This window comes from Arvicola amphibius, chromosome X (genome assembly GCF_903992535.2).
Source record: "Arvicola amphibius chromosome X, mArvAmp1.2, whole genome shotgun sequence".
NCBI classification, from domain to species: Eukaryota; Metazoa; Chordata; class Mammalia; order Rodentia; family Cricetidae; genus Arvicola; species Arvicola amphibius.
Window position 1 is genome coordinate 88215212 of NC_052065.1, and position 14265 is coordinate 88229476.

Below are 14265 nucleotides of genomic sequence, written 5' to 3' on the forward strand. Positions count from 1 at the left end.
GTTTGTATGCTGTGATAGGATAGAACCCAGAACTTCGTGCATGCTAGGCAAACACTCTACCAACTGAGCTACATTCCCAGGCCTTGACCCCCATGTGTTTTGAAGCACGATATCTATTGCTTTTATATAGAAACAAAGTCTCAGTTGTTTTCCTTAGTATGTTGTTAGAAATCATAGAATGATTTGAGTTCCCAGGCAGCAGGAAGGGAATAATAGATCACAGTAACTTGAAGTATGTCTTTGCTGTTTGACATGCCTCTGTATCCAAGAATTTTCTTTTCATGGCCTGAGGAGATGGATTAGTGGATAAAGTGCTTGGTGTTAAATCATAAGAACAATCACAGATCTCCATAGCCCGATGAAAGGAACACAAGCCAGATTATAGGCATAGCAGATGCCTAGAATCCTAGCACTTGGGAAACAGAGATGGGATCCTATCTATTTCTGGGGGTATTTTCTACCCCTTTCTGTTTACCATATACTTTATAGTTTGATTTGATCTTTCTATAACTGCCTGACCTCTAGGATTGTGTGATATACCTGTAATATGCTTAATATTATAATAAGCAAAAAATTTCATTTTCTTTGAGATATATGCTGAACCATTATCTGTCTTTATTTGTGCAGGTATACCCATGATGGCCATAACTTCTAATAAATGTGATTACTGAATCAGCCTTTTCTGAGCTTAAAGTAGTTGCCCACTGAAAACCTGAATAAGTGTCAATGGTGTGGGGTACATATTTTAATTTTCCAAATTCTGCAAAGTGGAACACATCCATCTGCCAGATTTCATTCCTTTGAGTACCCTTTGGGTTGGTCCCTGCAGGTAGCGGTGTTTGGTTATAGAAAAAGCAAGTAGGACATCTCTTTATAATCTCCTTAGCTTGTTGCCATGTAATAGAAAACCCTTTCTTTAAACCTTTGCTATTGATATTAATGTTTTTATAAAATTCTGAGGCCTGAAACATGCTTCCTATCAATAACTGATCAATGTCTGCATTGTCTTGTGCTAGAGGGCCTGGGAGACCCATATGGGATTGGATGTGTGTTAGGTATATAGGAGAAAGCCTATTCCTGATTATGTCTTGCACCTGAACAAATAATGAAGTCAATTCTGTATCATCTGGTATAAATTCAGAAGTTTCAATATGTCAGACAACTCTTTCTGCATATTGTGAATCAGTAACTGTAATGGATTTGCAAGCTGCCCGGCAGGCAGGGGGCAGCAGGTCCAAGAGCAGCCAGTCTCAGGCAGGACTTGGGACCACCATGAAGCAGGTCTCCAAAGGTGGCTGGTCCCCTGAGCATCCCCAGCGGCTAGCCATGTGGGTGGGTAAGGGGCAGACAGATAGTCACACCATGCAGATGGATTTGCTGCAAGCTGCTGGGGTCCTAGAAGCAGCCAGTCCGAGAGGGGACTGTGCACGAGACCACATGGCAGGTCTCCATGTGACTGTGGCCAGCTGGCGAGAGAGACGGATAAACGTACCATACATAGTAAAGTTAAACATTAGATGGGTTATGGAGGGGAAAGAAAAAGGGGAGAAGTGGGGGGGAGAGAGGGAGAGAGGCTGCCTCTCCCAGAGAGGGGACAGGAAGAGGAAGAGTGGGGCTCTGAGACAGCAAGCAGGAAGGGAGTGGGCGTGGCTTCTCTTAAAGAGACAGAACAATCATTTCATTCCCAGCTCTTTTATAATAAAAAGCGGGGGATTAGGCACTACAGGTTGAAGGAATTGGGACGGCGGATTTTCAAGACTGCTTCCAGCTTATTTGTGGGCATCATCTTTGGGGGGGGAACCTGAGAAGGCTGGGCACTGGCCACATCCTGGCATAGCTGGTCCCTTTGCTCCTGTCCTGTGTTTGTGGTATGGAAATGTCTGGTATCTCTTACACCTGGTTAAGGTATTGCCAGAACAGAGGACAAAGTTAAATTAAGGGGAAAAATTAGGACCAGGAAATTGAGGGGGATGTATTTGACCTGTTTAAGGTGGATCCTTTAATTCGGCTCTCTGAAACTTATAAGAATTTTTTGGGTTTGTGAAAACAGAAGTTTTAGACACATACATTGTATAATGACTGTGACGATTTTGTACAATGAAAAGTATTTTTAAAACTTTGGAAGGGAGTATGAGAAAAATTTGATCTGAAATTTGTTTGGTGAGGTTGTCCTTTTAAATTGACAAAACCTCTCAGCTGTCAAACTGCATCAGAGATCTTTGAGAAGGATAAAATTTTACCTGAGTTACTGATTAAAAAACGACAGAGAACTTACTTGGTTGGCACCCAGAGCTACTCTTCAGGGTTCTCCATGGTTGCTGAAGGTTGCATTGGCTTTTTGCTGTTTAGTGCAGGGTCTGCTAGGCTCCAGAAGATGCTGTGGGCTAAGAAATCTGTAGGAAGACAGGCCTACCTTGACCTGAGCAGCTAGGCTGTTATTCCAGCGATTCTGTCCACGTCAGGAGATCTTCAGTTTAGATGAAAGGCAGCTTTGCCCAGTGGTCAGCACTTGGCAGATGAAGTGAACTGCGGATGGACGTTCCTGTGTGTCCTTTCTTCTTTCGTCTTCTTTGGAGGAAGCAGAGAGCTGCTGCTAGCAGCCAACCTGTCTCTTACTGTTATGAAAAGTTTTTTAATAATCAAATATTTAAACATCACATTCCCCAGATCTCTGAGCAGTTGAGGGCTATTTATCAGGTATAACTATAGTGTAGAATCTGTCTGGAAGGTTGGGTCTGAGTTTGACTGTGCTGGCTCTTAACAGGTAAGATTTACACTCGTAAAAAGGCAGAAAGAAGAAACTGCGTGCAATAGAAGGTTAACAGCTGAACTGACAATAGTAGAGAACAGCTTAATATATTTTAAATGAGGGTTGGATTAAAAACAAAGTATTTTTGTAAGAGACTTAAAAGTACATACCAGTTTAAAACATGAGACTTATTGTTTTTGTAGTCTGAAATGAGATGTAATAAACAATTATAACATTAAGCATAGGTATATTTAAGTTACATCTATGAACATACACACAAAGTGAACAGGAATTGGGGAAAGTGGATGGTCTTGGTGGGCCCTACCAAAGGCATGGCACTGCAGAAAACATGCATGCAACAGAGTCAACAAGAGGAATTTAGTGAAAACCAGGGGACGGGGCAGGGTATACTTCAGTAAAGATGGGAGAACCTGGTCACCTGACCTGACTCGGCGGTAAGGTCACCCATGTAACAGAGTTAACACTGGAGAACAAGACAGGGAATATCTCAATAAAGATGGAACTTGGTCACCTAACCTGGCTGTCAACCAGGATGGCTGCGAAGTCACCTGACCCCAATCAAAATGGCGGTGATCACATGTTGTACGTAAGAGCCACAGTTTTTGAGCTGTAAGGATTTTAAGCTTAATAAGAGAGACCTAGAGATGCGATCTGCCCTGTGGCTGAGCCACTATGTCACAAGCCGCAGTGGGGAGCAAAAGGCTGGAACTGAATAAAACTGCACCATGCTACGGTTAGAACTGAAAAAAAGCCGGGGGACGGACATGGATGGTTGCTACCCACAGCTGAAATTGTGAAAACCCACAAAACACACCTAGGCACACTGTGAGAAGTCTCTCGACTGTGGCGGGGTGTGAATCAGTGCGAACACCGCAGGCACCCATGGGCTGGGCGTCCCCTGACCCCGGATGGGGTGCTATGGCCTGGCTGAATCTGGTCAGGGTGACTCAGAAGCCAGAGAGGCCAGAGGCCACTCTGAGCAGCCTTTTACAGTAAGGAGAAAGAAAAAAGAAGAAATAGGAAAAAAGATAAAGAATCTGAGGGACCCTGGGTCCCCAGTTGAATGCACCGCACAGAGTTTGCAGTGCTAGAGCCGGATGACTGACCCCAGGTCAGTCCAAACACAATTTTAGTGAAGGGAAGCAACCATAGAAGAACGGGGGAGACTCACCAATTGAAGTCTGGAAGCCGGTGGTGGGAGTAGGAAAAAAACCTGGTTCAGGAGTCTCCTCAAGGCACCAACGAAATGGATTTGCAGCTGCCTGGCAGGCAGGGGGCAGTAGGTCTGGAGAGCAGAGGGGGCAGCGGGTCCGAGAGCAGCCAGCACAAGTCACCACATGGCAAGGAACCTCAACAGGGAACTGTGCCAAGGAACACGACAGTGGGGGGCAGTGAGGGCAGCAAGCGTGTGTGCGCGGTTGGGAAATTTTCAAGTCGCTGCACACAGTAAGCTTCGCTGTGGAGGGGGTTCTACAAAAAACCACTTAGGTAAAAGCAAGCCAAGTGGGCAGGGTTGGGAGACTTTCTGGGCTATGGACTGGTTAGGTCTTTAGGCTGTCCACCTGGTAGGTGTGGAGTCCGAATCTACGTGGGCACCAGATGAAAAAGGACGCTTAAAATAAATCCCACACTAGCTCAGAATTGAGAATAATAGCTGGCTATTTATTTAGGGTTATACTCACAAATCAGAATCCTCTGCTGGAATGGAAACTAGCAACTGAATCCCGCAACTGAAAAAGAGGCTGGTCGCTTGTGCTCTTTACACCAACATAAATAGTATAAAAGGCTACACCCAAGTGGGCAAGTAACTTAAAGCCTACTGGCTGTAGGATTTCCTACAGCAGAATGAGACTAAGAGAACTGTCTCCTCCTGTTTTAATAATGCTCCCTAGTTCTGGGATTAAGGATGTGCACCACTACTGCGTGGTTTCTTTGGCAAGCTAGTATAGCTACTGGGATTAATGGTGTGTGTCATTGCTGCCTGATCTGTAAGGCTGGCCAGTGGGGCTGTTTTACTTTGCTGATCTTCAGGCAAGCTTTATTTATTAAAATAGAAATGAAATGCCACTACAACTGCCAGTGACCCCACATACTGCCCAAACCACACCATTGCCACCTGCATTTAGGGGTCTTAGTTCGGTCCGATGCAGGTTCCCCAGTAATCAGCCCAGAGTCCATGAGCCCCCGCTAGCTTGGGTAAAGAATTGACTATACAGACTTTCATTAAGATCATGTAGAAGACATAAGGAAATAGAGGTTTATAGCTTCCCCCTCTGGTGTTTAAGAACTCTTAAACTATGTTTCTGAGACTATTGGATTTTCTTTTTCTTTTAACTTATCAGACTGTACAATTGCCAGTTAAATGATACACCTTGAGAGTTTGCAGGGATTTTGTAGATTGTTTCCTGTGGTGGTTTGCAAACTTAAGTAGTGGATCATAATTCCCAGGAGGCTTATTCCGGTGATGTTGGTAGCCAGCCTTGGAGTTGCCAGGAGCTTTAGGGCTGGGCTTGGGAATTTGCTTTATTTTTTTCTATTAGTAAAGTTTGCTCCTTTACACTTTCAGACATGCACACTCAGTATTTTTGCTCCCTCTTTCTTTCTACTCCCACATTCTCCTGTTTTCCTCTGGGTCTTACCAGCATCCCTTTATAAATCTCTTTTCTCTATTTGTATTGTTCTTTTGTGTCCCATGGAAAATTTCATCAGGACTGTCTGTGTGATCCTAAGTTTTAGAACCAGCCTTCAGAGCCTTGTGGACTCACGGTTGGTACACAATTTGATACCATGCTTCTCCCCTCCTTCCAGAATCTGTTGTTTGTGTACAGATCAGCAGCGTGCTGCAGGGCTCCACGCGTCCCTTCTACCTTCGTAGCTGACTGTTAGGAGTGTCCTGCAAGGCTGCTGTCATGTTTGTCCTTCTCATGTACATAGCCAGCTTAGAGAATGCTATTTTGCAGCTCCCTTCCCCGTCTTCCAGCTCTTATATTCTCTTCCTCCTCTCACAATGTTTTCCGAGCTTTAAGCAAGTGGTGTAAGTATTTTGTCTGAGTCTGAGCCTTCACCAGTCCTTTAATCTCAGCATTTTGTGCAGCCATGAGTCTTTGTCTTTATCTTCTTTCACTGCAATGAGAGGCTTCTCTTTTTAAGGCTGGGTGTAGCCTTTCCCCTGGATATAAACAGATGTTTGTAGGAGTGGTTCACGCTATGTCAGTTCATCTTGATGATTCTGATGCATATTTAAATTTGAGAACCACTGGAACAATATTTCCCTCTTCCCCTGAACATCAGAATCATGTACAGATCTTTTAGAAAATACTGATTCCAGGGCTGGAAAGATGGCTCAGAGGTTAAGAGCACTAGCTATTCTTCAGAGGTCCTGCGTTCAATTCCTACAACCATATGGTGGCTCACAACCATCTAGAATGAGATCTGTTGCCCTCTTCAGTCCTGCAGGCATACATACAGGCAGAACACTGTATGTATAATATACTAATATATTATCTCTCTCTCTCTCTCTCTCTCTCTCTCTCTCTCTCTCTCTCTCTCTCTCTTTCTGTGTGGTATGTGTGATGTGTGAGGTACACATGCTAATGCATACCTGTGGAGGCCAGAGGTTGATTGATGCTGGATTTCTTCCTCTGTTTCCATCTTCTTTTTGTTTGTCTGTTCATTTATTTTCAGTAAGTCTCTTACCTTGTAGTCCTGGTTGGCCTGGGACTCCCTATGTAGATCAGGCTGGCCTCAAACTCATAGAGATCTGCCTGTCTCTGACTCCTCAGTGCTGGAATCAACCTTACTTTTACTGGTAGAGCCTGTCACTGAACCCTGAACTTGGTATTATAGCTAGACCAACTAGCCAGAGAGCTCCAGGGATTTGCTAGTTTCTGCCCTTCCCAGTGATAGGATTACATGCATATGCCACCACACCCAACTTTTATGTAGGCACTGGAGACCTGAGCCCAGGTCTTAATGTTCACCTAGTAAACACTTTACCCACTGAGCCATCTCCCAAACCTCTGGTTCCGTTAATGCTTTGGGTTGTGGTTCAGTATTACTTTGTTTACTTTGTTATTGCAGCTTTTCTGGCGTTGAACGTTGAACGTGATGTTTTATTTTGTTTTATTTTTGAGAAAGGGTCTCGTGTAGCCCCAGCTGGTCTTGATCTCCTACTCCTATATCCTAAGTGTTGCTGTTTTTATGGTATTCGGGGCATTAAACTCGGGACTTTATGCATACTTAGCAAGTGCTCTACCAACTGAGCTACATCCCCAGCCTTAATTGAAACCTACTTTTAACTGACGCATAAAATTGTACATACATATGAAGTACATTGTAATGGTTTGATACCTCTGTGTGTGTGTATAATTAAACATTTACATTGGGGTAAATATGTATGAATAAAATATTCTGATGTTGTAGTGAATACATTCCAAGTTTTTTTCTCTATCTTTCTGAAATGTCCGTTATATTGTTATCTCTAGTCGTCCTACTGAGCAATAGAATACCAGAATATATTTGATGGCAGCCTTCTGAGAAGACCTGAGACAGAGTACCCATCTCAGCATATATGGTGTCTTGATCTGGGGACTCTGCTATAATATAATACAGAAGTTGTGCCAAATTTGGAGGCGATTTGTGTTTTAGCACTAGGTAACTGATACATCATTTACAGAACAGAAATGAAGCAACTTCCAGATCTTTCTCAGTCTCCGAAGGCAAAGGGATGCTGCTTCCTCTCATTCATTTGTTGAGCAGTACTTGTGGAATGCCTACTAATGGCTAGGCGTTGTGTTAAGCTCCCATGGGTGAGAGGCAAACAAACACACACAGTCTGACTTTTGCACTGGTTTTCAGAGTGTCGCAAAAGAGAGAACCAAGACATGGTTCATGAAATGGAAAACCTTTCCATGCTGTCAGTGTGGATATTTTGTTAAAAATCAGCGAAGACTTCATTCTGGTCTGGCTTACCTACAGGTATTTCTGAAGTTCTTGTCTAGTTCATTTTAAGGCAACCCTAACTTATCTTAGGATGTATTTTCTACTGAAATGTCCACTTTATGGTTATTTACCTCATATGCCATTCTGCCGTAGAGTTAGGTTTCTTTTTCTGTCTTCCCCTCTAATCCTCATTTTCTCTTTATAAAAGTGCTTTGCATGTATGAAGAACGATAGTGATTTGATATTAATTGTGGCTTTGTTAATCTGAGTGCTGTCGCTATTTTCTCTTGTTTGGGGGAATTTTTTTCATGCCATTAACGTGTTTACTTTTTAGATCTTTTTGTTTCTTTCTAAAGTATTTAGATTATAATAATGAGACCCAGGGGCTGGAGAGATGGCTCAGAGGTTAAGAGCACTGCCTGCTCTTCCAAAGGTCCTGAGTTCAATTCCCAGCAACCACATGGTGGCTCACAACCATCTGTAATGGGGTCTGGTGTCTCTTCTGGTGTATGTATGTTAACAGACCATTGTATGCATAATAAATAAATAAATAAATATTTAAAAAATAATAATGAGACCCAATAAGGTTGTAAGTCCTAATCATCACAAGGTAAACAATAAATATATTATGGATGTTCTCCACTAGTTTTCTTAGGAGATCATTTTTTAAAATTTATGCAGAGTATCCTGCTATCTTATGTTTATATAGTACTTTATAATAATGTGCCAAAATGTATAGAAAGGCATCACAAGCAGACCACAAAATACCATGCAATTAATTACTGCTTACAGCAAGAATGAACATAGTAGCTTATAATTTAGAGCCGGTTGTGTGCCTGCCAAGGGCAGAATGGTTTCATAATGCTGCCATTAATTTGTAATTAGTCAGTATTCTTGGTAAATCATCCTTGATCAAGTGTGTCAATCAGTGTTAATCCAGTTTATTTCACGTGCATTTAGGAAATTGCCTTTTCAGCAGTAACTATGAGAATAACTTAAAGGAGACAGGCCTCAAGATATTTATCCCCCTCCCACACTGGAAATATAATCATTTAAAAACCTAAGAAAATTAAGATTGGTGCTATAGTACTTATAACAAAAGGCTGTAGCCAAACGTGGACATACTGATTTCCTTAATTTCTGAGGTATTTTCAGCTAAAAATTCAAAATAATTATCTATTTTCCCTATGTTAATGCATATATTTCTTTCTTTCTTTGATTTTTTTATATTTATTTATTTATTATGTATACAATATTCTGTCTGTGTGTATGTCTGCAGGCCAGAAGAGGGCACCAGACCCCTTTACAGATGGTCGTAAGCCACCATGTGGTTGCTGGGAATTGAACTCAGGACCTTGGGAAGAGCAGGCAATGCTCTTAACCTCTGAGCCATCTCTTCAGCCCCCTCTTTCTTTGATTTTTTAAGACAGGATCTCTGTGTAGCCTGGCTGTCCTGGAATTCACTTTATAGACCAGGCTGGCTCATACTCAGAGAGATCTGACTGCCTCTGCCTCCCAAGGGCTGGGATTAAAGGTGTGCGCCACCAATGCCCACAATAAAAATATTTAATATTATCCTCAGTGTGTGGCCCAGTGGGATCTTGGATTTGCAATCCTCCCGCCTTTAGCTTGTTAGTGTCTGGGGTTCCCAGCCAGTGCCACCAGACCTAACTTATCTTCAGTTCTAAATGTTCTACTTGTTCTATTTTATGGATATTATGTGCGTCTTTTTCTTTTGTTTTGGTTGCTGTTTTGACACAACATCTCATAATTTTGAACTTCTGCTCTTCCTATCTGCATGTCCTATGTATTGGTATTATAGGTATACATTGACATCCATTTTAATTTTTGTTTAAAAATATCATACATGCCGGGCAGTGGTGGCGCACGCCTTTAATCCCAGCACTTGGGAGGCAGAGGCAGGCGGATCTCTGAGTTCGAGACCAGCCTGGTCTACAAGAGCTAGTTCCAGGACAGGCTCTAGAAACTACAGCGAAACCCTGTCTGGAAAAACCAAAAAAAAAAAAAATCATACATGCATATAAGGTGCTTTGATAAAAATCATACATGCATATAAGGTGCTTTGATAAAAATCATACATGCATATAAGGTGCTTTGATAAAAATCATACATGCATATAAGGTGCTTTGATAAAAACCAACCCCTCCATTCCTTTCCCTCTAATTCTTTCCATATATACCCCACCACTTTCTTTCTCTATTTCATGTGTTCTTTTTTAAAAACCCATAGAAAAGAATTTTTGTTTCAACTCCTCCTGCACATAAAAACAACAAATGAAAAAAATAGAATCTATTTAATACTACCTGTTTGTGCATGTGTGTAGGACCATCTCCTGGTGCCCGGGTAGCCTCTCAGAGCCCTTATCGCTCCCTTTCCCAGTAGCCAACAATTGTCAATGTTGGCACTAATATAAAATGGGTGATTTTTCTATTGCTGGAAGAAGTATAAGTTTTTAAAATAAGATTCTCTCTCTCTCTCTCTCTCTCTCCTCTCTCTCTCTCTCCTCTCTCTCTCTCTCTCTCTCTGTGTGTGTGTGTGTGTGTGTGTGTGTATGTGTGTGTGTGTATTTATGCCATATATATATGGGTGCCTGCATAGGCCAGAAGAGGTTGCCAGATCCCTTGGAGCTGGAGTTACAGGCACGTTTGAATTGATATGGGTACTGGGATCTAAATTTAGGTTCTTTAGAAGAGCTACAAGTGCACTTAACCCCTGAACCATCTCTCTGGCCCTGTAAAGTAAGTTTTGATGGTCTAGTTTATAGGTGTGCTCTCTGGTTAAGGACGATTATATATTTGGTTCAAGTTTGAATAAACTGAGATGAAAGGAAAGGATGCAGCTTGTCCGTTCCATAGTCAGACCTTCAGCTGGATAATGACTCAGTTTCCTCACCAAAAGTTACAAGGGAAACAGAAAGGCAAGAAGATTGTGGGGTGATAATTGTGGTCCTCTCCATTAAGAGATACATGAAGGGTGTGATGTCATACACCATTGATCCCAGCACTTGGGAGGAAGAGCCAGGTGGATCTCTGTGAGATTGAGGCCAGTCTGGTCTATGTAGTGAGTTCCAGGACAGCCAGGGCTGCAGAGACTCTCTCCAAAAATCAAAAATCAAACGAACAAATAAAAAACCAAAAAGGAAAGAGATACATGAAGATGGAATTAACTGATTTCAATGTAGATCTCATATCTGAGACCTGATTCAAGGAAATTGAGGGTGTTTGTGTTTTTTAAGCAATCAGCATTTGTGCACAATGACTGAGTAGATGTTCAATGATCTTAAATATTACTATTAGTTTCTGGTGTAGTCATGGTGTCATGATCAATAAAATTTTAAGCATTAGTATATTTTTTTAAGGATTTAAAAGATTTGCATGTGTAACTGTGGGTGTCTGGTACATATGTGCAGGTGCCCAAAGGGGTCAGAAGACTGTGTTGGGGTTCCCCGGAGCTGGAGTTGACAGACAGTGTTGGGGTTCCCTGGAGCTGGAGTTGACAGGTGGTGGTAAGCCACCCTATGCAGGTGCTTAGAACTCAACTTGGGTCTCCTGGAAAAGCAGCCAGTGCTTTTAAGCACTACAGCCTCAAGAGTTTGTATTTCTAACCTAAATATTGAGGGGGCAAAACATCCATAAATATAAAATGATTAATAATTTTTAAAAAGAAAATGACAAAATGAAGCTCGTTGTTTTATACACCAAACTGAAGTATAATACAAATTAGTGTAAATAAATTGTTGAAGCTGGTGTTTTCTTGATTGGATTTCAATTTTTAATCATGAGTACAAAATAAGGATTTTCACAATCAAAAATAGATATTGCTACAAGAAACTCTTGCTAAATAAATTTCTAAATAATACATTTAAGGAAAAAGATATAATTCCAGAAGGATATCTAAGACAGGAAGAAATAACAGGACTAGGGAAACACCTCAGTGGTGGGGTGCTTGCTTAGCAGATGCAAGGCCCTGGGGTCAATCCTCAGCACTACAGAAAAGACAGCAAACTATAGTTTAAGATTTAAGATTTGTGTATTTAGTTGTATGCTATTTGCATTCCAAAAACAGTGGAAAATAAACATAGTGGCAAGGTCCAAAAGAAAAATACAATAAAAGGAGATATGGGTAGAATCTAAAAGAGATTCAGAAGTATCTACTTGGTGAAATTATTTAAAAAGAAAAAAAGCCCTAGTGTGATGGTACAGGCCTTCAATCCCAGCACTCAGGAGACAGAGGCAAACAGATGTCTGTGAGTTCAAAAATTTGCCTCTTTTACATAGCTAGTTATAGGCCAACCAGGGCTACCTAGTAAGATCCTATCTTTAAAAAAAAACAAGCAATAATTTACATAGCTTACAAATAACATAGGTCTAACTGAAGTGTAAAAATCTGTAAACAGTTTCTAAAAATCTGTTTAACCATATTAGCTATTGCTGAATGCATGCATATCTTAATGTTGCATTCTTAGCCTTTGAAGAGATTACCACCTGTGCTACGCTGGGGCTTTTCTTCAATGAAGTTGATTCAGAAATAAGCCCAATAATTTCCTTGGTTTATCAACCTGGACTTGGATGGAATATTTATGGTCGGCTGTCACTCTGTTTGAGTGGAACAGACATTTGTTCACATCCACCTAGGCAAAGTTACAAAGTAGTCATCTTCAGAACATTCACACACTGCCCGTGAGAGTGCAAATGAGGAATGGGTTAATCTTGCGATTATAATGGGAACAAAATACCCTAGATAAAAGGAGACTACAGTGTATAATCCATTTGTAATATGCGACTTTCAAGAATAGGCACAATCTCTGCTTTGAAAAGAAAACAATTTTCTAGGTTGGTATAAAAGCCTCGGTTTCATCGTGGCGTCGGCATAGGCAGTACCATTGGGCTGTGCTTTTGCTCTCTGCTGTCTCGTCCTCCTCCTTCCCTTGTCTCTTTCCACTGATGCCCTTCTTCCCCTATTGAGTACAACTTGTGTTTCCTATTATATATTTTCACCCTTGTCTAATCCTTCCTTTTCGTGATGTCCTTTCCAGCCTTGTTACCAACACACACACACACACACACACACACACACACACACACACACACACACTGTAAAACTAAAGTTAAAAATATTTAATTATAAAATTATATTACATAATATATAATTATGTTTATATATGATTTTTAATTTAGGCTTCACATATGAGCAAAACCATGGCATTTATTTTTCCATGGTTTCTCTTTTTTATTGTTATTTTCTACTTTAGCATGTTTTTTGTATGCATGTGTGTGTATGGGTGTTTTGCCTGCACATATGTCTGTGCACCACATTTGTGCCTGGTGTCCATTTGGAGGACAAGAGAGGGCTGCCAAGTACCCTGCAAGTGGAGTTACAGACAATTATGAGCCCCCATATAAGAGTTAGGACTCCAACCCGAATCCTCAGGAAGAGCAACATGTGTTCTTAACCACGAGGCCATCTCTGAATTCCTGGCTCCTTTGAAATGTGAAGATGTTGGCCTTTGGAGAGGAAAGGAATAGTAATAGGGGTGAGTATTGGGGAAACACTTGGGTGTTGTTGAGAACTTTATGGTGCTTTATACATTTGTAATTTGTGGCAGTATGTTCAACTGTGAATTTATTTTCTCTGTACCTTTTTGTATGTGTTGTAAGAGATAGCTAAGTGTGGTAGCACGTTCCTATTCAGGAGTCCCAGACAGCTGAGAAGTTCAGGCTGGAGGACTGATTGATGGAGTCCAAGATTTTGAAACTTGGTCTAAAAAGAGAAAAGAAAAGAAAAAAACCCCTAAACCTCAGTTGAACTTGGTGCCCCAAACCTGTGATCCCAATTCTACAAAGTCTGAGGCAGGAGGATTAATAGTTCAAGAGGCTACAAAATAAGTTCAAGTCCAGCCTGGGTAAAGTAGTGAGCTCCTGCCTTAGTAAGTAAAAAGAGGACTGTGGATATAGCTAAATGGCAGAACACTGCCTAGCATATGCTAGGTCCTGGGTTCAATTCCCAGCGCCTCAGGAAAGAAAGCAAACACACTGAAATAGCTATACATCATTTAGCATTTCTGACCTGCCTTCACCCATTTTTCCTATGACGCCTAAAATATCTCATTTAAATCTCCTGGTTCCCGGCTCCTCTTTTCACCCTTGCCTTCACATCGCATTTTCGACTCCTTTCTTTGGTTCCCTGTTGCCGCATAGTACGTACACTAAGCTATTATGTCTGTTTGCCATTTCATGCTGGAAAAATCTGAAGTCTCTCTTTCTACCTCCCTCTCTCCTCTTCCTCGCTCTCTCTTCCTCCCTCTCACCCTCTTTGAGAAAGAGTGCCATTCTGTGGCTAAGGCAGGCCTAGAACTTATTTCCTAGCCCAGGTTAGACTCAAACATTTTTTTTATTAAATTTAATTTTTAAACAATCTTTTCTCATTTTACATACCTGTCTCAGTTCCCACTCCCTCCCCTCCTTCCACGCCACCCACCTTCCCCCCCCCCACCCTAGACCCCCTCTGCTCCTCAGAGAGGGTAACGCTTCACT